The sequence below is a fragment of the Orcinus orca genome, chromosome 4, assembly GCF_937001465.1.
Source record: "Orcinus orca chromosome 4, mOrcOrc1.1, whole genome shotgun sequence".
Lineage (NCBI taxonomy): Eukaryota > Metazoa > Chordata > Mammalia > Artiodactyla > Delphinidae > Orcinus > Orcinus orca.
The window spans coordinates 141,900,729-141,927,990 of record NC_064562.1 but is presented as its reverse complement, the minus strand read 5'-3'; the positions used below and the strand labels follow the sequence as shown (position 1 = coordinate 141,927,990).

Genomic DNA, 27,262 nt, shown 5'->3' with positions numbered 1-27,262 from the left:
AACCCTTAGTCTTTATAAATTTTTCTACTCACTACCACTTTTAAATAACAGTCTTGGAAATATTTTACAATGTAAGATCAATAATGCAAATGTCCTCCAATTCAAAAAGTCTTCCATGACTTTTTCTTAAATAAAATAGCCAAGAGATCTTGAACCACTTTTTATTTCCCCTTGCTCCAAAATTTAAATAACAAAACAAAGTAAAACAAGCCATCCTAATAGAGTGAGCAATTCTTTGTAAACTCCAGTGATAAGGCCACTGTCCATACAGTGGGTATGGTCCTTTGCTAAGAATTTTGTTTCTAGAGCTGGAAGAGAACTCCTCAATAGCGTGTTACACTTTTTATAGACAGGTCATTATTTCAGCTCCTAAGTCCTATATTTCTACCACTGTCAGCAATTTTACAACAGACTTCTGGTTTTTTCCTTGCTTCCCCATTTTCTGAGATGTTTCAAACCGAAAGAATACACATGTGAAAAGCTGTCATGACAAAAGTTAGGGTTGTAATCTACATTCATGGACCACACAGAGAATAACTGGCCAACATATACATCAAACCTTTAATCTTGACCTTCTTAGCACACACTCTTTGACTGAGATATCCTTGACAACAAAAAGTTTATGTCTGAATGTATTTCTACTAGAAAAAAGATACATCTTCTACTGTGTCTTTTCTTAATGATTAAAAAGAATTACCAAAACACACACCAAGTATTTTAAATATGAAAACTAGAAAAGGCAGCTAAAACTGTTGAAAGCAGTTGCCCATGGAACAAGACCGGAGGGAGGAATAATGGGCCAAAGGTATATTGTATTCAGTCCTATAAGCCTTTCAGTAGTTTTTTTTAATTTATGTATTTTATTTATTTTATTTTTGGCTTCACTGGGTCTTCGTTTCTGTGCGCGGGATTTCTCTAGCTGCAGCGAGCGGGGGCTACTCTTCATTGCGGTGCGCAGGCTTCTCACTGAGGTGGCTTCTCTTGTTGCGTAGCACGGGCTCTAGGCGCACGGGCCTCAGTAGTTGTGGCTTGCGGGCTCTAGAGGACAGGCCTAGATTTTTTTTTTAAAGCAATTTTATCATTAAAAAAATTATTTGTAAAAGGCACATGGTTTAAAAATCTACTGAAGGACTTCCCTGGTGGAGAAGTGGTTAAGAACCCGCCTGCCAATGCAGGGAACACGGGTTCAATCCCTGGTCGGGGAAGATCCCACATGCTGGAGAGCAACTAATCCCATGCACCACAACTACTGAGCCCGCGCGTGCTGCAGCTACTGATGCCCACACACCTAGAGCCTGTGCTCTGCCACAAGAGAAGCCACTGAAATGAGAAGCCAGCGCACCACAGTGAAGAGTAGAGCCCACCACTCGCCACAACCAGAGAAAGCCCACACGCAGCAACGAAGACCCAACGCAGCCAAAGATAAATACATAAATAAATTTATTTAAAAAAAATCTAGGGGGCTTCCCTGGTGGCGCAGTGGTTGAGAGTCTGCCTGCCAATGCAGGGGACGTGGGTTCGTGCCCCGGTCAGGGAAGATCCCACATGCCGTGGAGCGGCTGGGCCCGTGAGCCATGGCTGCTGAGCCTGCGCGTCCGCGAGCCTGTGCTCCGCAACGGGAGAGGCCACAACAGTGAGAGGCCTGCATACCGCAAAAAAAAAAAAAAAAAAAAAATCTAGGGACACAATCTGATTGTCCATCAATTGAGGAATATGTCAATTTTACATATTAGAATAAAACGTGTGAACAACTGCAAAATATGTGAATTTGGAAAATATTTGACTTTTGCCATATATCTATATCTATATATATATATATCTGCCCTTGATTCTATTTACAAAAACATCTTAATTAATGGCTGTTCCCAATTTATTAAGAAGAATATACAATTTTTTAAACTTTTAAAATATTTAAAAAACTCTTTTTATGGATACACACATGTTTAAAAAGGCAAGAAAACACTATGAAAATGATACAAACCAACTTTAGAATACTGAAAGTTGAAAAAACTGGAAAAGGTAGGAAGAGGAGACAAGAGAAGGAAGCATAAGGGATAAGAAATAGTTATTGGCTGTGTCTATAAGGATTTATTTTTTAATATCTGTTAAATCTAGGTGGGGAATGTTAAATCTCAGTGGTGGGTGTCATTATTTTCTGTACTTTTCAGTTATTTTGAAGTTATTTCACTTTTTAAAAAAATTTCTCCTTCCTCATTGTTGAAAGTGTCCTTGTTTATTTTAAGATTTTCCAACTAAATACACAGTATTCTCTGCTGCTCCTTTTTAGAGAACTGAGGAGAAACTTTAATCCCAGAATTGTAGTTATCATTATTAAATCCAATGTGCAAGAGCACACATAAAACAACAAGCAATATTAACAATCCGCCCATAAACCAGCCACACCGGTGATACATCAAATGTATATATATTAGCCTCATGCACTTCAGCCCTACTCAAGCCCTTGAACCCTTTTATTTGCTTCCTTTTCCTTGAACTTTGAGAAGAAAATGAAGGTTAAACAAATATATAAATATTCAAATGTCCAAAATCATGTCAACCTACATTTAAAAATATGGTCACTGTAAAACAAAGGTTGATTTGATTAAAGATCTGTAGTACTCACTGTAAATGAATCCCTGTTGGAGAGCAGTAGGACCAGGTGCTGTCCGTGCCTAAGTGAACAAAAAGAGAATCATAAAGATAGAGTTGAAATTAGGCAGATAGGTTGGGCATTTTCAAATTAAAATGTCATCCAATTTAAATTTTTATATAATCTTCTTTGTGATTTTCCAGTAGCTCATTCTCAGAAAAGCTGCAGGCTACTTAACAGACAGAAGCGAAGAATGAGTGACAGTGGGACCAAGAACACTTACATTTACACAGTTTAAAGGAAGAGGTTTGTCTTTCTCCATTTGTGTAGGTTATATAAATTTCTTCAACTTTTAAAAAACCTACAATTAAAGGTGTGCTAAACACTGTCCATAACTCTAAATTTCATCTAAATTTTCAGCTCTATTTCTATTTTTTAAATTTAATTTTTTTTATACAGCAGGTTATTAGTTATCAATTTTATACATATTAGTGTATATATGTCAATCCCAATCTCCTAATTCATCCCACCAGCACCTCCCCACCACCCCTGCTTTCCCCTGTTGGTATCCATATGTTTGTTCTCTACATCTGTGTCTCTAATTCTGCCTTGCAAACCAGTTCATCTGTACCATTTTTCTAGATTCCACATATATGCGTTAACATACGATATTTGTTCTTCTCTTTCTGACTTACTTCACTCTGTATGACAGTCTCTAGGTCCATCCATGTATCTACAAATGACCCAATTTCATTCTTTTTTATGGCTGAGTAATATTCCATTGTATATATGTACCACATTTTTATCCATTTGTCTGTTGATGGTCACTTAGGTTGTTTTCATGACCTGGCTATTGTAAATAGTACTGCAATGAACATTGGGGTGCATGTGTCTTTTTGAATTATGGTTTTCTCTGGATACATCCTCAAGAGTGGGATTGCTGGGTCATATGGTAGTTCTATTTTTAGTTTTTTAAGGAACCTCCATACTGTTCTCCATAATGGCTGTATCAATTAACATTCCCACCAACAGTGCAAGAGGATTCCCTTTTCTCCACACCCTCTCCAGCATTTGTTGTTTGTAGATGTTCTGATGATGCCCATTCTAACTGGTGTGAGGTGATGCCTCATTGTAGTTTTCATTTGCATTTCTCTAATAACTAGTGATGTTGAGCAGCTCTTCATGTGCTTCTTGGCCATCTTTATGTCTTCTTTGGAGAAATGTCTATTTAGGTCTTCTGCCCATTTCTTCATTGGGTTGTTTGTTTTTTAATATTGAGCTGCATGAGCTGTTTATATATTTTGGAGATTAATCCTTTGTCAGTTGCTTCGTTTGCAAGTATTTTCTCCCATTCAGAGGGTTGTCTTTTCATCTTGTTTATAGTTTTCTTTGCTGTGCAAAAGCTTTCAAGTTTCATTAGGCCCCATTTCTTTATTTTTGTTTTTATTTCCATTACTCTAGGAGGTGGGTCAAAAAAGATCTTGCTGTGATTTATGTAAAAGAGTGTTCTTCCTAGATTTTCCTCAAAGAGTTTTAGAGTATCCAGTCTTATATTTAGGTCTTTAATCCATATTGAGTTTAATTTTGTGTATGGTGTTAGGGAGTGTTCTAATTTCATTCTTTTACATGTAGCTGTCCAGTTATCCTTGCACCTCTCACTGAAGAGACTGTCTAATCTCCATTGTATATCCTTGCCTCCTCTGTCATAGATTAGTTGACCATAGTTGTGTGGATTTATCTCTGGGCTTTCTATCCTGTTCCACTGATCTATATTTCTTTTTTTGTGCCAGTACCATATTGTCTTGATTACTGTAGCTTTGTAGTATAGTCTGAAGTCAGTGAGTCTGAGTCCTCCAGCTCTGTTTTTTTCCCTCAAGATTCCTTTGGCTATTCGGGTTTTTTTGTGTCTCCATACAAATTTTAGGATCTCTTGTTCTACTTCTGTAAAAAATGCCATTAGTAATTTGATAGGGATTGCATTGAATTTGTAGATTGCTTTGTGTAGTAGAGTCATTTTCACAATACTGATTCTTCCAATACAAGAACATGGTATATTTCTCTATCTGTTTGTGTCATCTTTTATCTCTTTCATCAGTGTCTTATAATTTTCTGAGTATAGGTCTTTTACCTCCTTAGGTAGGTTTATTCCTAGGTATTTTATTCTTTTTGTTGCAATGGTGAATGGGAGTGTTTCCTTAATTTCTCTTTCTGATCATTCGTTGTTAGTGTATAGGAATGCAAGAGATTTCTGTGCATTAATTTTGTATACTGCAACTTTACCAAATTCATTGATTAGCTCTAGTAGTTTTCTGGTGGCGTCTTTAGGATTCTCTATGTATAGTATCATGTCATCTGCAGAGTGACAGTTTTACTTCTTCTTTTCAAATTTGTATTCCTTTTATTTCTTTTTCTTCTCCGATTGCCATGGCTAGGACTTCCAAAACGATGTTGAACAATAGTGGTGAGAGTGGACATCCATGTCTTTTTCCTGATCTTAGAGGAAATGCTTGCAGATTTTCACCATTAAGAATGATGTTTGCTGTGGGTTTGTCATATATGGCCTTTATTATGTTGAGGTAGGTTCCCTCTATACCCACTTTCCTGTGAGTTTTTATCATAAATGGGTGTTGAACTTTGTCAAAAGCTTTTTCTGCATCTATTGAGATAATCATATGGTTTTTATTCTTCCATTTGCTAATATGGTGTATCACATTGATTGATTTGCATATACTGAAGAATCCTTGCATCCCTGGGATAAACCCCACTTGATCATGGTGTATGATCCTTTTAATGTGTTGTTGGATTCTGTTTGCTAGTATTTTGTTGAGGATTTTTGCATCTATATTCATCAGTGATAGTGGTGTATAATTTTCTTTTTTTGAAGTATCTTTCTCCGGTTTTGGTATCATGGTGATGATGGTGGCCTCGTGGAGTGAGTTTGGGAGTGTTCCTTCCTCTGCAGTTTTTTGGAAGAGTTTGAGAAAGATTGGTGTTACCTCTTCTCTACATGTTTGATATAATTCACTGGTGAAGCCATCTGGTCCTAGACTTTTGTTTTTGGGAAGATTTTTAATCACAGTTTCATTACTTGTGATTGGTCTGTTCATATTTTATCTTTTTCCCTGGTTCAGTCTTGGAAGGTGATATCTTTCTAAGAATTTGTCCATTTCTTCCAGGTTGTCCATTTTATTGGCATAGAGTTGCTTGTAGTAGTCTTATGATGCTTTGTATTTCTGTGGTGTCCATTGTAACTTCTCCTTTTTCATTTCTAGTTTTATTGTGTTGAGTCCTCTCTCTCTTTTTCTTGATGAGTCTGGCTAAAGGTTCATCCATTTTGTTTATCTTCTCAAAGAACCAGCTTTTAGTTTTATTGATCTTTGCTATTGTTTTCTTTGTTTCTGTTTCATTTATTTCTGCTCTGATCTTTATGATATTTTTCCTTCTACTAACTTTGGGTTTTGTTCGTTCTTTTTGTAGTTCCTTTAGGTGTAAGGTTAGATTGTTTATGTGAGATTTTTCTTGTTTCTTGAGGTAGGCTTGTATAGCTATAAACTTCCCTCTTAGAACTGCTTTTGCTGCATCCCATAGCTTTTGGATCGTCTTGTTTTCGTTGTCATTTGTCTCTAGGTATTTTTTGATTTCCTCTTTCATTTTTTCAGTGATCTCTTGGTTATTTAGTAGCATATTGTTTAGCCTCCATGTGTTTGTGTTTTTAAAGTTTTTTTCCCTGTAATTTCTTTCTAATCTCATAGTATTGTGGTCGGAAAAGATGCTTGATATGATTACAATTTTCTTAAATTTACTGAGGATTGATTTGTGACCCAAGATGTGATCTATCCTGAAGAATGTTCTGTGTACACTTGAAAAGAAAGTGTAATCTGCTGTTTTTGGATGGAATGTCCTACAAATATCAATTAAATCAATCTGGTCTATTGCATCATTTAAAGCTTGTGTTTCCTTATTAATTTTCTGTCTGGATGATCTGTCCATTGGTGTAAGTGAGGTGTTAAATTATCCCTCTGTTATTGTGTTACTGTCGATTTCTTCTTGTATAGCTGTTAGCATTTGCTTTATGTATTGAGGTGCTCCTATGTTGGGTGCATATATATTTATAATTGTTATATCTTCTTCTTGGATCGATCCCTTGATCATTATGTAGTGTCCTTCCTTGTCTCTTGTAACATTCTTTATTTTAAAGTCTATTTTGTCTGATATGAGAATTGCTACTCCAGCTTTCTTTTGATTTCCATTTGCATGGAATATCTTTTCCACCCCCTCACTTTCAGCCTGTATGTGTCCCTAGGTCTGAAGTGGGTCTCTTGTAGACAGCATATATATATATATATATATATATATATGGGTCTTGTTTTTGTATCCATTCAGTGAGCCTGTATCTTTTGGTTAGAGCATTTAACTCATTCACATTTAAGGTAATTATCAATATGTATGTTCCTATTACCATTTTCTTAATTGTTTTGGGTTTGTTTTTGTAGGTCCTTTTCTTCTCTTGTGTTTCCCATTTACCGAAGTTCCGTTAGCATTTGTTGTAGAGCTGGTTTGGTGGTGCTGAATTCTCTTTGCTTTTGCTTGTCTGTAAAGCTCCATCAAATCTAAATGAGATCCTTGCTAGTTAGAGTAATCTTGGTTGTAGCTTCTTCCCTTTCATCACTTTAAATATATCGTGCCACTCCCTTCTGGCTTGTAGAGTTCCGCTGAGAAATCAGCTGTTAACTTTATGGGAGTTCCCTTGTATGTTATTTGTCATTTTTCCCTTGTTACTTCTAATAATTTTTTGTCTTTAATTTTTGTCAGGTTGATTACTATGTGTCTCAGATTGTTTCTCCTTGCAATTATCCTGCCTGAGACTCTGCACTTCCTGGACTTGTGTGGCTCTTTCCTTTCCCAAGTTGGGAAAGTTTTCGACTATAAGCTCTTCAAATATTTTTTCGGGTCCTTTCTCTCTCTCTTCTTCTGGAACCCGTATAATGCAAAATGTTGGTGCATTTAATGTCACAGAGGTCTCTCAGGCTGTCATTTCTCTTTCATTCTTTTTTTTTTATTCTGTTCCGTGGCATAAATTCCACCATTCTGTCTTCCAGGTCAGTTATCCGTTCTTCTGCCTCAGTTATTCTAGTATTGATTCCTTCTAGTGTATTTTTCATTTTAGTTATTGTATTGTTCATCTCTGTTTGTTTGTTCTTTAATTTCTCTAGGTCTTTGTTAAACATTTCTTGCATCTTCTAGATCTTTGCCTCCATTTTTTTCCAAGGTTCTGGATCATCTTCACTATCATTATTCTGAATTCTTTTACTGGAAGGTTGCCTATCTCCACTTCATTTAGTTGTTTTTCTGGGGTTTTATCTTGTTCCTTCATCTGGTACATAGCCCTCTGTCTTTTCATTTTGTCTGTCTTTCTCTGAATGTAGTTTTCATTCCACAGGCTGTAGGATTGCAGTTCTTCTTGCTTCTGCTGTCTGCCCTCTGGTGGATGAGGCTATCTAAGAGGGTTGTGCAAGCTTCCTGATGGGAGGGACTGGTGGTAGGTAGAGCTGGATGTTGCTCTGGTGGGCAGAGCTCAGTTAAACTTTAATCCGCTTGTCTGTTGATGCATGGGGCTGAGTTCCCACCCTGTTGTTTGTTTGGTCTGAGGTGTCCTAGCACTGGAGCCTACAGGCCCTTTGGTGGGGCTAATGGCGGACTCTGAGAGGGCTCACACCAAGGAGTGCTTCCCAGAACTTCTGCTGCCAGTGTCCTTGTCCCCATGGTGAGCCACAGCTCCTCCTGCCTCTGCAGGAGACCCTCCAACACTAGCAGGTAGGTCTGGTTCAGTCTCCCTTGGGATCACTGTTCCTTCCACTGGGTCCCAATGCACACACTACTTTGTGTGCCCTCCAAGAGTGGAGTCTCTGTTTCCCACAGACCTGTCAAAGTCCTGCTATCAAACCTTGCTAGCCTTCAAAGTCTGATTCTCTGGGAATTCCTCCTCCCATTGCCGGACCCCCAGGTTAGGAAGCCGGACGTGGGGCTCAGAACCTTCACTCCAGTGGGTGGACTTCTGTGGTATAAGTGTTCTCCAGTCTGTGAGTCACCCACCCAGCAGTTATGGGATTTGATTTTATTGTGATTGTGCCCCTTGTTCTGTCTCATTGAGGCTTCTACTTTTTCTTTGGATGTGGAGTATCTTTCCTGGTGAGTTCCAGTCTTCCTGTCAATGATTGTGCAGCAGTTAGTTGTGATTCTGGTGCTCTCGCAAGACGAAGTGAGCACACGTCCTTCTACTCTGCCATCTTGACTTAAACTCCTCTCAGCTCTATTTCTATTAATAGGAGAAGTTGTCAGATAAAAGAACATTAATTTCAGGACCAGTTATTTAGACTCATGTTAATAATGTTTAACACATTGTTCACAGTATACTAAAATATTCTGCTCACAAAACAGAGTTGGCAAAGTATCAGCATCAATCCAGCCTCAGTTGATTTACTGCTCTTCACACAAGAGATGTGTGTATTTCAACCAAAGTCTGAATTAAGTACATACTTGCTAAATGTCATATTTACAAGGTCAAAAACTAAACTCCCTCATCAAAAATGTTAAGGAATGAACATCTTAGAAGTATTTCTTAATAATTCAGGTTCCCAATAATGATGTCTTTAAAATTAGAAAGTAAAATTAAATTAGTAGTGTTCAAAGTTGTAACATAAGCAAATTAAATTGAAGAATTTTAATACTTAATTTCTTTAAATTTTATTATTTACCATACTTGTTCACCTGTAATAATGGACAAAATAATGACACTCAATTTAGCACTATTTGACCTACATGTTTAAGTTCTTATAGTGATGTATACTATTTGTATTTTTTAAATATCATTTGCAGTGACTGGTAAAAATAATAAAGAATACATTTTTTGAAAAAAAATTGTATATGCTTTCTACATTTTTCCATCACTGCATTGACACTCTAAGAAACATCTAAGGCATATGAATTCACATTTTTTAGAAAAAATTACAAAAATGTATCTTAATTTAATTTTTTTCTTTTTTTAATTTTTAAAACATTCAATTTATTTAAACTAAAAACAAAAAAAACCCAGTTCATCCATTTCTCCCTTTTCCATCTACCCCACCCCCACCCCAACCTCTGGGGAACCAATCTGTTTTCTGTATCTATAAGCTTAGATTATCTATCTCTCTCTCCATCTTTCTATCAATATAGATAGATAGATAATTTTAGATTCCACATATAAAAGAGATCATCAGGTACTTGTCTTACTCTGCCTGACTTATTTCACTTAGTATAATGTCCTTGAGGTCCATCCATCTTGTCACAAGTGGTAAGATTTCATTCTTTTTCATGGCTAAATAATATTCCATTGTAGATATATATCACATCTTCTTTCATCCATCAATGGACACTTAGATTGTTTCCATGTCTTGTCTCTATAAATAATGCTACAATGAACGTGGGGATATATGCATATATGCATGTGCATATATTTTTTTCAAATTAGTGTTTTCATTTTCTTCAGATAAATACCCAGAAGTGGAATTGCTGGGTCATACAGTAGTTCTATTTTTAATTTTTTGAGGAACCTCCATATTATTTTCCATAGTAGCTGTGCCAATTTACATTCCCACCAACAGTATGCAAGGCTTCCCTTTTCTCCACATCTTTGTCAACACTCATTATTTCTAGTCTTTTTGATAACAGCCATTCTAATAGGTATGGGGTAATACCTCATTGTGTTCCCAGCATGCTTTTGATATGTAAACTAAGCAATCCAGAGCCATGCTTCCTTTATCTGGTCATACCACCCAGGAGGCAGTATATCTCTGCCTTAATCATCCCAGGGCCAGGTAGCAGGTAACTAAGGACGACCTTAGAGCTTACAGACTGCCAAAATTTTTCAAACAAGCCAAACCTGACCTATTTACAATGCCCTGCCTTGCCTTTCTCTCAGAAAATCCAAGCCCACACACCCCCTCACCTCTGCCCCTTCTGGCTCCTGACCCATGCTAGTGCTTTCTCATGTTGCTCTTCATGTTATGTCATGCCTTCTGTTTCTAGGGCCTATAAGTATAATAAACTTTGTTTTTCTGAGCTTCTCCTGGGTCTCTTCTTGTGGCTGTACCTGAATGACCATCACAGAACACAGAACATGATGTTTATGTTTCACTTGTTTTCGTGTTTTATACATGTAGTATTACTGCTAATTGTCCATCAGTATCTAGTCTCTCTTGCTACCTTTTAATAATAGGTAGTATTGGGTTTAGCTGGCCTGTGACTGCCTGGCTAGAGGTGACATTTCCTAGCCTCCCTTGCAGCTGGATGTGGCCCTGTGATTAGGTTTTTGCCCAACTTATCACATAGATGAGAAATAAACTTGTTTTTGTTCATCTAAAAGTCAAAACTGGGAACAGCATCTAGGAAGTATATAGAAGTGAGTTTCAATTAAATATGGAAAATTACTTTCTAACAATGGCATTCTTTAGAGGTTACTGCCCTTCCAACACTATATCTTCTTTTCCATCAAAGGTTGGGTAACAACCTTTGCTCCAACAACAAGACGGAAGGAGCGATTTCTAAACTGAATAAAACTTTGGAATATATGGACCTTAATGGTTCTTCCAGCCCTAGTATTCTACAATTCTAAGCCAGATAGGAAAAGAAAAGTTGGGACAAGGGAGAGAAAGTAGGAGGCAGGAAAAAAGAGCCAGACAGAATGAGGCAAAGGAAAGGAAGGGGTAAGGAAAAGGCAACTTTTAGAACCAAGGAATAGATTACTGGGAAATACATTGAGTACCTAGAAAAAATTTTCTTTAATTATCATTTTTATACAATACCAAATTTCACATATCCTTACCCTTTTTAAAAAACAAAGAAATAACCACAAAATCTTTCAAACAAATATATTTGAAAATCTACAGGGCAAGCTCTAGATTCAGAGTATAGAAAAAAATTATGTCCCATGGTTGTGAGATTAATTTATTGGAATTGAAGATTCCTCTTATTCATCACCTATAGTAGTTTCAGATGATTTGATTGATTCATGTCATAATCATGGGGTAATTTACTATCCTAATTTATAACACGACATCTGTTGACATTCGCCATACTTATATTTAATCTGCACTTTACAGATTCTGTCACTTCACAGACATCTTAGTTAACAGTTCCCTCCAAGTTATTAGTAAGTTTAATTAAAGCAAATAAGGTAAAGGACTTTGTCACACTCATCCGTCTACTGTCTCTAGTGCCTAACACAATGCCATTATTATAAGTATGGCTCAGAAATACTTCTATGCAATGATCGTTTATTAGCCCCACTGTGTTGCTGCCAATGCCCTGGGCACTGGAAGCAGTGCAGCATGGTGGTTAAGATTGCAGGCTTCCAGGTCAGATGAGTCTGTGTTTGAATCCCTGCTCTTGATACTTAGTGTACCTCAGTTTTTTATACCTCACCTGTAAAATGAACAAAATAATAATACCTCCTTCCGAGGTGAAGACAATAAGGTAATATGTACAATATGCTTAGCATAGCCTGGCATACTGTAAGTCCTCAATAAATGTTATTTATAAGTCAATCACGTAGTATCTATAAAATGATGTCAATAATACAACCATTCATATTATAACTTATGTACTATAATTCACTGAATAAATGTTCCATGAGGAAAGGACTTTTTGCCAATTTTTTTTTTCATTACTGTATCTCCAGTGCCTAAAACAATGCCTGGAACATAGCAAGTACTAAAAAAAAGTATTTTAAATAAATAAATCAGTAATCACGACATATTTTTACATTAAAGTAATTTAATTTTCTTTATTACAGGCATTCATTTCAAGAATTATAAACCACATGGACGAATGCTCTATTAAGATTAAACGAAGCAGGACTTCTAACATATCAAGATAATCTAGTTCCTTCCAAGATCCTGGCTTAGAAAGACAATATAGGCAATAACTACTTACAGTAAAATGCCTACCTTTATATAATCTAAATAATAAAATCTTCAAAGTGGCAATAAATGTGGTTGAGTTAATGAAGCATACCATTAAGACATTCCGAGAAGCCTTAACACATAAGAACTTGAAAATCCCAAATGATAAATTCTTGATATTCTTATTACTCTCAGGACTACACAAACCAATTCTTTTAACAGAAGAAATTAAAATGCTAATGATTTCAATCTTATCTCCCAACAACATACTTTAGTAGTTCCTGATATATGGCAAAATAGCTTATGCACATTTGTTTTTCCATTCAGTCCTCCAGAAAATTTGCCAAAAGGTAGGGTTCCAGGTGAAACAAAAGAAAGAAAACATGAAGAATTTGAATAACCCATAGGATTTATATTTAAGGACTATATAATGACTGTGCTGGAGATGTGAAAATAAAATGAACACCAAACACTTCTCTCTGCCAGATTTTCCTTCTCCCTTTTTCTCAGAACCCTCATTGCCTTTGAAGAACTGCTCCTCACCCTTCAAACTATGTGGTTCTGGCAGGGTTGGCAATGACAGTGTCACAGCCTCCTTACATACTGAAGCAGGAAGAAGAAATCTGCTTCCTTTAAGGTGGCTAAGTTAGGACTGTTGTAAATTTCTAATTGCCTGAGTCACCTCCCTCACCACCACCTCATAAAGGAAGCCCCTCTCTATAGGAGGAAAGAACAACACAGACGCACATAGATGTGGAAAGGATTTAGAGGCGAATGGGGGGGAGGGGTAGGACATGGAGGTGTAAGAAGAGAAAAGAGCAAGGGAGAAATACTTGTTGACATCACCTCTAATCTTTGGATTGAGGCAAACTGAAGGAGGCTAGCTAGTTCACCTGTGATCTTCTGAAGTATCTGAGCCAACAATTCTTTCTTTCTGATCAAATTTCCTTCAGTTGTATTTCTTTCACTTATAAATAAAAGAATTCTGATGAATACTGGAGACTTTCAATTTACTTAGTCACAGAATATCTAGAGGCACAGTATAAATTTATAAATCAAAATATTTAAAGTCTTATAAATACTCAAGATTTTCAACTTGTTTTCAACTTTTGTTTTCTATTTTTAATGTTTTATGCATTTATATGATTAAAACTACAAAATATTTGGGTTTTACTCATTGAAACTATTCTCCTCGAGATGTGAATGTCCACACAATTAATAAGAGTGAAGAAAATAACTGATTCATTTTGAAGAAATTATCTTAGCAACTCAAGTTAATATAGTTATTAAGTTATCAGCAGAAGCAGCACAGGGATTAAAGAGCTTGGACTTTAAAAACCAGACTTCTTGAATTCAAATTTAAACTCTGTTACTTACTAGCTGTGAAACCTTGGTTAAGTTATTCAACAGATATGTTTCCTCACCTGTAAAATGTCCTATGGTATGGCTAAAGGATTTAACATGTGAAAAGTGCTTAGAATAGCAGTTGACACAATGTAAGCATTGTGTAAAGTCATTATTGCTGCTGTTGTTATCTAAAACAACTGATGCTCAATTAACAGATCTCAGGTGTCACCAGCATGACTTGGCAAAAACAATACAGTGCCTTAAAACGCCTCATTGATTGGCCTATTTTATCATCTCACACGTTGCTTCAAAGAAAAAAAATGAGGATCAGAACTGCCCAATAGATGCACAAAAGTTCAGGTGTACACATCCAAACTGATGAAGCATTTTAACAATGTCAGTAATGCCAAAGCCAAGAACAGCATGGTGGTTCCCTCTGCCACTTACCCTTTTTCCTCTAAGGGAAAGGAATGCAATGGAAAGCAAATGATCTGACTGGGAGCTTGGGACTTGAGACAGAAAGAACCTAATGCTGATTGCTTCTGCGTGTTTTCTATGACAATATGATAATATGTTCAAAAAAAATTGTTGCATCGTGATTCTAGAGATCTCGTGCTCAAATATGCAGAGGACCAGGCATGCACTGTAACTATGAGAAGCACTCTGAGTGTAGGCAGTTAAATTCAAAATTGTAAAAACACACTGTAAGTAAAAAAACGGAAAAACCAAAACAAAACAAACAAACAAGAAAGACCAATCTGCTGGTCATATTCAGCTATTTAGATGCTGGTTATATACTCAGAGGTGAATAGTGACTTCACCTGGGTAGTAATATTACAGCTGATTTTTATTTGTGTATGTGCCTTTTATTATTTCCTAAGTGTTTCACAATGTATGTGATTTCCTTTTATCATCAAAGGAGAAAAGTACACAAAATATGTGTTTTATATTTAAAAAAAAGTATTAGGTTCAGTGACTCAGCTACACCTAACTGAATTTGCTAATTTGTTACATCTAAGAAAATCATAAAACAAGCTTTGTGATAAGAGGACAGAAATGAATAAGCACTTTAAGGAACAACTTTTACCAAAAGAAAGAGAGAGAAATCTGTGGATAAGGTTAATTTGAGGAGGTGAAGTACATACTTAGATGACTGGCTGTCACAGAGGAAGTCCAATACAGCATTTTCACCAGGCAAAACGTGAAGGGATTCAAATACACTGAATGTGGTAAGTGCTTTTTAAGAGTGGTAAAATTATATTTAACAATCCAAAATGACTGTCTTTAAAGCTATAGCCATGCAGTTTGTTTCTAAACCACAATCCCTGACTGAGCATCTTTACAGATATCAATATTGTCTGCCCAGCACAGTAAGGGCCAGAAGAATCCATACACCCTTGTCTGGACTTTGTGTAGAAATGGGTGATGCCCTGGATGGAGTTAAATAGATGGCTTTAAATTTTAAAAGTTTCAAGTTTAAAACAAATGCTTTGGAACTCATAACTCATCACATTAGGAAATTACCTTCTAAACTTTGTTTGCTTGTTAACTCAAAGACAAAGTCTATAAAATGTAAGGGTGTGTGTGTGTGTGTGTGTGTGTGTGTGTGTGTGTGTGTGTGTGTGTGTGTGTGTGTGTGTATAGAACTTACTTAATGGAGTTGAACTAGAATCAAAAGTATCCTAAAAAAACTTTGGGTGTCATAACTACACTAGAAGCTCTCTATAATTTTGAGAACTGTGAGACTAGTTTCATGAAAAAAACCCAATCATGATGAATTTAAATCAGGAAGTGGGTCAGCCTTAAGGAAATATATTCTCAATCACCTGTGTGATTCTGTATTTCAGTGGAAATGCACAGTCTACCTACTTTAACGCTTCTAACTTCGTATGAGGTCTACAATAATAAATACGGGAGGGACTCATGCATATTTTTCAAACCAAATAGAATGAGAGTTTAGTGATTTTTTTTAACATCTTTATTGGAGTATAATTGCTTTATGAGTTTAATGATTTTTAAAACTATTTGGAAAGTTAGCCTAAAGCAGTGAGCAGCTTGTGTATATTAAAAGAGAACTTACGGGACTTCCCTGGTGGCGCAGTGGTTAAGAATCTGCCTGCCAATGCAGGGGACACGGGTTCGAGCCCTGGTCCGGGGAGATCCCACATGCCGTGGAGCAACTAAGCCCGTGTGCCACAACTACTCAGCCTGTGCTCTAGATCCTGCGAGCCACAACTACTGAGCCTGCGTGCCACAGCTACTGAAGCCCGCATGCCTAGAGCCTGTGCTCCGCAACAAGAGAAGCCACTGCAATGAGAAGCCCGCGCACCTCAAGGAAGAGTAGCCCCTACTCGCCACAGTGAGAGAAAGCCTGTGCACAGCAATGGAGACCCAACACAGCCAAAAATAAATAAAATAAATTTATTTAAAAAAAAGAAAAGAGAGAACTTACGGGCAGAGTTCCACCTCCAGGTGCTGTTTAGTCTTGCTGTTCAAACAAAAATGATTCAACAACTGCAAATAAAAAACAATCATCATATTGAGAAATTTAATCCACAAAGAGTCAAGAAAGGAAACATTTGTAAAGAGTCACATTCTGAAGAATGGAAATCTAGTGTCTTATAAAATTAAAGTTTTATATTCAACATTACTGCAAACTATTTCAGAAAACTCGATGTAATATTCTCGGGACCTTGTGAATATTAAAAGTTAATTTATATGTTGTCCATACAAAGTAACGTTTCAATTGTATCCCGAAGTGATTTCATTGAAACATTAATTCCGCACAATTTCTACAGATAGTAGGTATTAAATGTGGGAGGCAGCTTAGAATAGTAGTTGACTTCAAATTGTGCCTAAGCCACTATGTAAGCTTGGACAAATTTCTCAAATGCTTTATGCTTCAGTTTCCTAATCTGTCAAATGCAGGTAAAAATGGTATCATAGGACTAATATATGAAGTTTTTAGAATAGTGTCTGGCACATAGTAAGTACTCAATAAATTCTAGTTGCCATTGTTGTTATTAGTATTTTACTGAAAAGTAGAAAATATGTTTATGTATGTTGGGTTAATAATATGAAACAGATTTCTCTTCTGAAGGATTTGGGAATTACTAATATGCTAATATTCATAGTGACTCTCCAAGGGACAAATAGAGTTTGCAGTGTTTTCTAAACATTTTTCACTGGAATCTTTTTTTTTCCCCTCAGCATATTTTTCAAAATTAATGTCAATGAACAGACTTGAGGGATTAAATAAATAAAAAGAGAATTTCAAAAAGAATTTTTAAAAAGATAATACAAACGAATTCATCTACTGTAATCAATCTAGTAAGGAATTTAAAAAATTCCAGTTCTAAAACCAGACAACTTGGCCTTTTGAGTACCAGCTCCATTACTTATGCACTGAGTGATCACAGGCAAGATAATGACCTTCTCCGGGCCTCTGCTTCCTCATTTGTAAAATGGTGATAGTAACAATACCTATCTCACAGGATTGCAGTGAGGATTAAATGGAACAGTACTTATAAAGTGTTTGCCAGAATGTGGTCAAGCAGGGGACAGAGATTCTACTCAGGGCATCCTGTGCACTGGCATGTCTCCATTCTTCTACGTCCACATCCAACATGACCTTCTGATGCCACATGAGACTTGAGAAGAGAATTCAGAATGTCTCCAAATATTTCTGATTAAGGACACATTATTGCTAGTATAAGATTTTCTTGAGTGATAACATAAATTCCAACCATAAAAGTCCATGGCATAATAAATCATTCACCTTCTCAGAGCCTTCATGACTGAGCCCTGCTGGGACTGTGCCATTACCAAGACTTTGGGGGCCAAAGGAAGCTGCTCAGAGAGATCCTGTATCTTCTCCTGCTCTGTGTGTGCTTGCGTCTGCCAGATTTCTGTATTCTTTGTCATTACAAATTGGGCAATTAATATAATTTATTATATTGGGGTTTGAGTGGCACAGGGGAAGGGGGTTCTTTCTATCTGTAGCTAAACAGAAATATTACAGCAGAACAGTGCCTCAACATAAGCACAAAATGAATATTAATTGTTAGCTATCATTCCCATTCAGAGGTGGACCCAAGGTTTATGGGGCCAGAAGCTTAACAATGTGGGAGGACCCTGTCTGAAAAAAATTCAAAATTATCAAAACAAAAGTAGACACAGGACATTAGAAGGGAACCATGCAAGTAAGGGGCCCTGAAGCATAAGTTTCATTAGCTTTATAGTAAATCCACTCAGGGAACAGAAAAGACATGTTCTTGCCTTTTAGGAGTTTTAAAGATAATAAGGAAAACAGACACTACCTAAGAATTGAAACAGCAGTCAAAAATAATAGAGGAAATTCAATTTGGGGTTATGCAAATGTCATGAAGCAGTATATGATAAATTTTTTGATGAATGGCACAGCATAGATATATTATAGGAGTTCAAAAGACTGAGTAATCACCAAGAACTGGATTATCTTAGAAGTCTTCACAAAGGAGGTGACATTTTAGTCAGGTTGAAAAGGGAGGATTTGGGTAGGCAGAAAGGAAGGGAAATTCTATGTGTTCAAAGGTTCAAATCGTTTAAGTTAGAATGAGCAGATCTGCTTGGTTAAGGCAGAGGTTTCTGGAAGAACGGTAATTGAACACAGTTTGAACAGGAGCCAGTCAAAGGCCCTGGACAGCAGTCTAACAATTTTGGGCTTAACCTTGCAAGCAAAACGGAGCTATTAATCTTCTTGAAAAAATGTAGTGACATAATCAAAGTGGTGTTTTAGGACCACCAACCAGGTCACTGTGTGTGGAATAAGCAGGATCAGGGAGATGCTGGGAGCAGAAACCCGTCGGAAACCATGTACTGTGACGCTGGGAGCAGAAACCCGTAGGAAACCATATACTGTAACGGTCTAGACAGTCCTCAGGAAGTCATGCTGAGGATGGCGATGAAGGGACATACTCAAGGGATACCCCCAAAGAACAATCAGCAGGATTTGATAACTGTTTGTGGGGACAAAAAAATGAAGAGGTCAATGATGACATCAGGATCTCACAGCTGGTAACTTGGAGAATAACAGAAACTGGAAAGTCAGAAATAAAAGTGATTGTGTATAAAGACAAGTTCAGATTCAGGTGTGAGAAGTTTGGGATAAAGAAAGGGTATGTTCAGGTTTTCATGTCCACAACAAAGTGGTAAATATGGTTTCAAGAGAGATTCTGGAGAAAGAATTTCTACTCATTAAATTCTAGTAGTTGAAGAAATGAAATTTTTTAAACAGGACAATAGCATATCTTGGAAGGTTCTGGATCTGGAGTCAAGAGGCCTCAGATGTAGACACAGGTATGTTTAAGGTAGCCAGACTTCTAGACTCCTCACAGGCAGAGTTCCAATACACTATGATTCCATGAAAAGTTTACCTTATTTTCCCTAACTTATTCAATGAAATCCGTAAATTACTAAAACATAAAATATCTGGATGAAAAATCTTTCTCAAAATATATAGCTACATTTTTAGAAATAAGAATCACAAAACTACCAAAAAGTATTTTAAAGGTACGGTTTTATAGTTCCTAGAACTTAGAGAACACTGTCAATTTAAATTTAAGGATGCATGCTTTACAAATGCCATTAAATACCTGAAACAAATCAATTGTCTATATTTATTAGTTGAATTAACATTTTCACATGAATTGTTAATACTGTTTCATAGATAATTTTCTTAAATACCTACCAGATATAGACTGTTCATTCCAAAAATCTCAGTTCCAGGTCACACAGTTTTTGACCTCATCTTTCCACGTCACTGCATTTTCAGATACGTGGGATGAGTAGCATGAGGTATTTGGAAACTCTGAGACGATTAACAGATATTGTAAGAGAGCACTGCCATATATCACAACATGTGCTCTCTATTTCTCTCAGCTTTGGCACTCAAACTAGAAAATTTCTCACCTTCATGCTCCATCAAAAGGCAGTCCTGCTTCGCCTGGTAGTCCTGGGGATCATCAAAGAAAGGATCATTCACTTTCATCAGTTAGCCTTGGACCCCAGAATCAAACTTGAGAGTCACAGGGCTCTGTAGCACTGGTAAACTGCGCCATGTTGTGGTAACTCTATATTTCAACTGTCAAAATAAAACAGAAAAGCAAATCCCATGGTATACGTAAAGCAACGTCTTTCTTGCTTCCTCAGTCTTGATCAAATTAAACTGAAATAACATTTTTTACTAATATCCTCGAGGCAGTGAATACCCCATTACATTTTAAGGAATTATATTAATTGTAGTAAGACATTTTTGTGCTGTATTCACGTACAGCAAAATTTGTACAAAAAATATTTTGAGGAATGGCTTTTTGTGACTTAATACACAGGTACTTTTATTTATGTAGTATTTACAATGTTTAATGATGTGAATTTGCTTTTATTCATTTGTTGGGGAAGCAGAAAACTTTCCTTTACTCTCCTAGGTTCTGCCGGCTGGTCTAAGAATTAAATTGACATGAGACAGATTAAAAGGAGAAAATGAAACTTAATTTTTTACATATGGGAACCCCACATACGTGAGAGGTTCAAAGACCAAAAGGTAAAATGACGTATAGATGCCATCCTGAGCTAAGCAATGGGATAGGGGCCCAGGGCTTCCAAGGATAGGAGGGTTATTCACAGGACAGTAAGAAGAAAAGCAGAAGTTTGATAATTAGATGTTTGCCCTGCCATATAGATGGGGCCACTTAGATAAAATTTATCTCTGGTAATAAATCTTTTCTGGGAAAAATTCCTAATTCAAATTCTTCTGCCTTTCTCTAGTTAAGAGAAACGCAGTAGTTTCTCTTGAACCTGCAGGGACTCAATTGCCCCCAGCTCAAAACAATCTTCATACAAAAGTGACACATTCTGAGGAGGCTCATTCCGAACCCCTACACATTCCATAAATAATTTTTGAGATCGTATTATGTGTGTAGCTTCTCACTAGGTTCTGCAGAGAAAATTCAAAGTAGAAGATGTAACCCCTGCCCTAAAAGAACATATAATCTTTATAATCAGAAAGAAAGACAAAATGCACATCTAAAAACCAATGAACAGTTCAACGAAGCATAGATTTAGAACCTGGCTGGATAACACAGAAAAGTAATAGAAACACGGAGATAAATATAGGTTGGAGTAGTAAGAAAATGCCTCCTGGGACTTGAGCTGCATATGAAAGGAAAATACATATGTTGAATATAACTATCTTGGATAGTTTATTCTGGGTATTTATTTTACCTACTTCAAGTTTTTTGAGAACAGGAAATAATGATGTCAGTTAGTCAGCATTTATTATTCACAGCCCATGCTAGCTTCTGACTTCTATGTATCCCCCCAAAATGTAATATTAGAATGTTGTTCTTACCTGGGTATACATTAAATGCTTATTAAGTGTTAATCAATTAATAAAACAAACATTTCTCGTATAACCACCATCCGCCTTTTCTGTGCTAGATGTTAGAACTCCAAAAACAAGACACTTCCCTTGCCCTTAGGTAACTCACAATCTGGGGGAAAAGAGAACTGTGAACAACACGTGAGAAAACTGTGAAAGTGCTGTAACAGAAGTATGGGAGCACAGAGCAGGACGCCTCTAGTTCTGACTGCGGGGATTGGAAGAGCAGATAGTGTCAGCAAAGACCTCACAGAAGTTACAACTGAAAGATGTGCTGGAACAGAACAGGAAAGGACACAAGTGTGATTATGAATGGAGAAAATTGCTTGTTAAAAGCAGCATAAGGAGCATGGTGGGTGATGGGGGGATATACTGAGAGAAATGATGCTGGAAGAGGGTGAAGATCCTGGGGGCTAACATTAGAGTTTATGCTGAAGCTATGGTAAAACAATGTCCAGTTCTAAGCAGAGAATTTACTGACAAGGTTTATGTTTTAAAAGAATTACTCTGAAGGATGTCTAGAAGAACAAAAATACTCTAAGAAATTTGGAGTCTTATTCAAAATTTAATTTTCTATTCCAATTTCCCCTAATTAAACTGGTAAGTCTTTGTTTTCAAAGTTATACTCTTTATTTCAAATGATTCTGTGAAACGTCTGTAAGAGAAAAGGATCTTAAAGAATAGAATTGAACTCAATTCAGTAACAATGGGACTCTTTATTCCCTCTCTACAACATAATACTTCTTGAGTCTCCTACTGTTAGGTACACTCATGCATTCTCAATTACTCATTTCTCATTCTGTAAAGAAAATTAACCAAAGTGATTCTGATGGAATGAGAGAAAGCAAAAATATGAGCCAGTAATAAATTAGTGTAAACATTGAATGCTATAGGTTTAAACAGCCATTTAGAAAACTATCTCATTATAAGAGCAAAAGAAATTTATCCATATATTCAGTGGTATGATTGTTCTTTTGCTCCTATATATTCTCAAATTATGTCTAGCTCTGAGCTACTTTTGCTTAGAAAAAGAGTTAGAACAATTTTTTAAATGTATTATGTTGAAGGTTTTTTTCCTTTTTTATAAATAGATTATGTTCTTTCTAATATTCCAAAATGGTCAAAGGCATTCTTCTGGCAACTTGGAAATTTCAGTAAAAATATCACCTTCAGTAAAAATTTAAAATGTCAAAATAATCATAATTTTGTAGGAAATTTTAGTTGTTTTGTTATATAGTTTAGAAAGATCAAATAACAATAAGAAAATTTATGGAACAAAATGAAATTAATATGTGTGGACAAGAAGCACAAATTTTCTACTCTAGTATTCAAATGTTCTCTGGTCTGCAACTTTTGATGAGAGCTATCTATTTTATTAAACCCACTTTGTATATAAAGAAAAGCTTAAATGCAAAAACAAAACAAAACAATACAAAAACTCCACAACACCATACACAACAGTTTTAGGTACCTTTATGCTCAACTGCTGATGTAATTATGATTTAGCCCCTTGCCTAAAATAGCTTGATGTTTACCAAATTCTCAACTGTTTAAAGTCTTTTTTCTGTTAAATTTATGAAATTCCCATTTGATGCCAGCACTACAAAGAACAGAATTTGGACTGATGAGTTTTGTTTTGTTTTAATCAGATTTCCACAAAGGAATATTGTATCACCTGTAGTAACAGAGAGATGTTATTTGGCCAAAAATGCTATAACTCCTAAAAGGTAAAACTACGTTTTTTCTAAACTGGAAGAAATAAACTTCTAAAGTCAATAAAGAGCAAATAACACTCTTAACAGGCATGTTTTATTGAGCATATAAACTTTACTGTTAGATTTCTTTTTTAGAAGTCCCTATAGGAAAATCACCAATGATTTTCAAGTGATAATAGGAAACCATTATAGGGGTCCCAGAAGAAAAAGAGAAAAAGAAAGGGACTGAGAAAATATTTGAAGAGATTATAGTTGAAAACTTCTCTAAATTAGGAAAGGAAATAGTCAATCATGTCCTGGAAATAAAGAGAGTCCCATACAGGATAAATGCAAAGAGAAGCACGCCAAGATACATATTAATAAAACTATCAAAAATTAAATGCAAACAAAAAATATTAAAAGCAGCAAGGGAAAAACAACAAATAACATACAAGGGAATGCCCATAAGGTTAACAGCTGATCTTTCAGAAGAAACTCTGCAAGACAGAGAGGAGTGGCAGGACATATTTAAAGTGATGAAAGGGAAAAACCTACAACCAAGATTACTCTACACAGCAAGAATCTCATTCAGATTTGACAGAGAAATTAAAACCTTTACAGAAAAGCAAAAGCTAAGAGCATTCAGCAACACCAAACCAGCTTTACAACAAATGCTAAAGGAACTTCTCTAGGCAGGAAACACAAGAGGAGGAAAAGACGTACAATAACAAACCCCAAACAATTAAGAAAATGGTAATAGGAACATACATATCGAGGACTACCTTAAATGTAAATGGATTAAACGCTCCAACCAAACGACATAGACTGGCTGAATGGATACAAAAACAAAACCCATATATATGCTGTCTACAAGAGATCCACTTCAGACCTGGGGACACATACAGACTGAAAGTGAGGGGATGGAAAAAGGTATTCCATGCAAATGGAAATCAAAAGAAAGCTGGAGTAGCAACTCTCATATCAGACAAAATAGACTTAAAAAAAAAGACTATTACAAGAGACAAAGAAGGACACTACATAATGATCAAGGGATCATTCCAAGAAGATATAACAATTGTAAATATTTATGCACCCAACATAGGAGCACCTCAATACATAAGGCAAATGCTAACAGCCATAAAAGGGGAAATCGACAGTAACACAATCAGAGTAGGGAACTTTAACACTCCACTTTCACCAATGGACAGATCATCCGAAATGAAAATAAATAAGGAAACATAAGCTTTAAATGATACATTAAACAAGATGGACTTAACTGATATTTATAGGACATTCCATCCAAAAACAGCAGAATACACTTTCTTCTCAAGTGCTCATGGAACATTCTCCAAGATAGATCATAACTTGGGTCACAAATCAAGCCTTGGTAAATTGAAGGAAATTGAAATTGTATCAAGTATCTTTTCTGACCACAACGCTATGAGACTGAATATCAATTACAGGAAAAAATCTGTAAAAAATACAAATACATGGAGGATAAAAACTATATTACTTAATAACCAAGAGATAACTGAAGAAATCAAACAGGAAATCAAAAAATACCTAGAAACAAATGACAACGAAAACATGATGACCCAAAACCTAAGGATGCAGCAAAAGCAGTTCTAAGAGGGAAGTTTATAGCAGTACAATCCTACCTCAAGAATCAAAAAACATCTCAAATAAACAACCTAACCTTGCACCTAAAACAATGAGAGAAACAAGAACAAAAAAAACCCCAAAGTTAGCAGAAGGAAAGAAATAAAGATCAGACCAGAAAAAAATGAAAAAGAAATGAAGGAAACAATAGCAAAGATGAATAAAACTAAAAGCTGGTTCTTTGAGAAGATAAACAAAATTGATAAAACATTAGCCAGACTCATCAAGAAAAAAAGGGAGAAGACTCAAATCAATAGAATGAGAAATGGAAAAGGAGAAGTAACTGACACTGCAGAAATAAAAAAGATCATGAGAGGGCTTCCCTGGTGGTGCAGTGGTTGAGAGTCAGCCTGCCGATGCAGGGGACATGGGTTCATGCCCTGGTCCGGGAAGATCCCACATGCCGCGGAGCGGCTGGGCCCGTGAGCCATGGCCACTGAGCCTGCATGTCCGGAGCCTGTGCTCCGCAATGGGAGAGGCCACAACAGTGAGAGGCCCACGTACCGCAAAAAAAAAAAAAAAAAAAAGATCATGAGAGATGACTACAAGCAGCTATATGCCAATAAAATGGACAACCTGGAAGAAATGGACAAATTCATAGAAAAGCACAACCTTCTGAGACTGAACCAGGAAAAAATAGAAAATATAAACAGACCAAACACAAGCACTGAAATTGAGACTGTGATTAAAATTCTTCCAACAAACAAAAGCCCAGGACCAGATGGCTTCACAGGCGAATTCTATCACACATTTAGAGAAGAGCTATCTATCCTAACACCTATCCTTCTCAAACTCTTCCAAAATATAGCAGAGGGAGGAACACTCCAAACTCATTCTATGAGGCCACCATCTCCCTGAAACCAAAACCAGACAAAGATGACACAAAGAAAGAAAACTATAGGCCAATATCCCTGATTAACATAGATGCAAAAATCCTCAACAAAATACTAGCAAACAGAATCCAACAGCACATTGAAAGGATCATACATCATGATCAAGTGGGCTTTACCCCAGGAATGCAAGGATTCTTCAATATATGCAAATCAATCAATGTGATACACCATATTAACAAATTGAAGGAGAAAAACCATATGATCATCTCAATAGATGCAGAAAAAGCGTTTGAAAAAATTCAACACTGATTTATGATAAAAACCCTCCAGAAGGTAGGGATAGAGGGAACTTACCTCAACATAATAAAGGCCATATATGACAAACCCACAGCCAACATCATGCTCAACGGAGAAAAACTGAAACCATTTCCTCCAAGATCAGGAACAAGACAAGATTGTCCACTCTCACCACTATTATTCAACATAGTTCTGGAAGTTTTAGCCACAGTAATCAGAGAAGAAAAAGAAATAAAAGGAATCCAAACTGGAAAAGAAGAAGTAAAGCTGTCACTGTGTGCAGATGACATGATACCATACACAGAGAATCCTAAAGATGCTACCAGAAAACTACTAAAGCTAATCAATGAATTTGGTAAAGTAGCAGGATACAAAATTAATGCACAGAAATCTCTTGCATTCCTATACACTAATGATAAAAAATCTGAAAGAGAAATTAAGGAAACACTCCCATTTACCACTGCAATAAAAATAATAAAATACCTAGGAATATACTTACCTAAGGAGACAAAAGACCTGTATGCAGAAAACTATAAGACACTGATGAAAGAAATGAAAGATGATACAAACAGATGGAGAGATATACCATGTTCTTTGATTGGAAGAATGAATTTTGTGAAAATGACTGTATTACCCAAAGCAATCTACAGATTCAATGCAATCCCTATCAAAATACCAATGGCATTTTTCATACAACTACAACAGAAAGTTTCACAATTTGTATGGAAACACAAAAGACCGTGAATAGCCAAAGCAATCTTGAGAAAGAAAAACGGAGCTGGAGGAATCAGGCTCCCTGACTTCAGACTATACTACAAAGCTACAGTAATCAAGACAGTATGGTACTGGCACAAAGGCAGAAATATAGATTAATGTTATAGGATAGAAAGCCCAGAGATAAACCCACACACATATGGTTACATAATTTACGAAAAAGGAGGCAAGAACATACTATGGAGAAAAGACAGCCTCTTCAATAAGTGGTGCTGGGAAAACTCGACAGCTACATGTAAAAGAATTAAATTAGAACACTCCCTAACACCACACACAAAAATAAACTCAAAGTGGATTAAAGACCTAAATGTAAGGACAGACACTATAAAACTCTTAGAGGAAAACATAGGCAGAACACTCTATGACAAATCACAGCAAGATCCTTTTTGACCGACCTCCTAGAGAACTGGAAATAAAAATAAACAAATGGGACCTAATGAAACTTAAAAGCTTTTGCACAGCAAAGGAAACCATAAACAAGATGAAAAGACAACCCTCAGAATGGGAGAAAATATTTGCAAATGAAGCATCTGACAAAGTATTAATCTCCAAAACTTACAAGCAGCTCATGCAGCTCAACATCAGAAAAACAAACAACCCAATCCAAAAATGGGCAGAAGACCTAAATAGACCTTTCTCCAAAGAAGATATACAGATTGCCAAGAAACACATGAAAGGATGCTCAACATCACTAATCATTAGAGAAATGC

The 27,262-nt window shown here is 36.3% G+C and overlaps 1 protein-coding gene across 7 annotated transcripts in view; it reads right to left on the bottom strand.

The window, feature by feature from the left end:
• Window positions 1–27,262, bottom strand: part of C4H4orf33 (chromosome 4 C4orf33 homolog) — a 144,254-nt gene that overhangs the window by 67,774 nt on the left and 49,218 nt on the right. For 6 of the 7 annotated variants that reach the window (XR_007477218.1, XR_007477219.1, XR_007477221.1 and 3 more), the window contains 3 exons: window positions 19,828–19,999; window positions 16,331–16,392; window positions 2,624–2,672 (listed from right to left, as the gene is read on the bottom strand). The exons of the other annotated variant lie outside the window; for it this stretch is intronic. The gene's annotated coding sequence lies outside the window, so the exon portion shown is untranslated. The remainder of the gene's footprint in view (window positions 1–2,623; window positions 2,673–16,330; window positions 16,393–19,827; window positions 20,000–27,262) is intronic. 7 annotated transcript variants of the gene reach the window in all.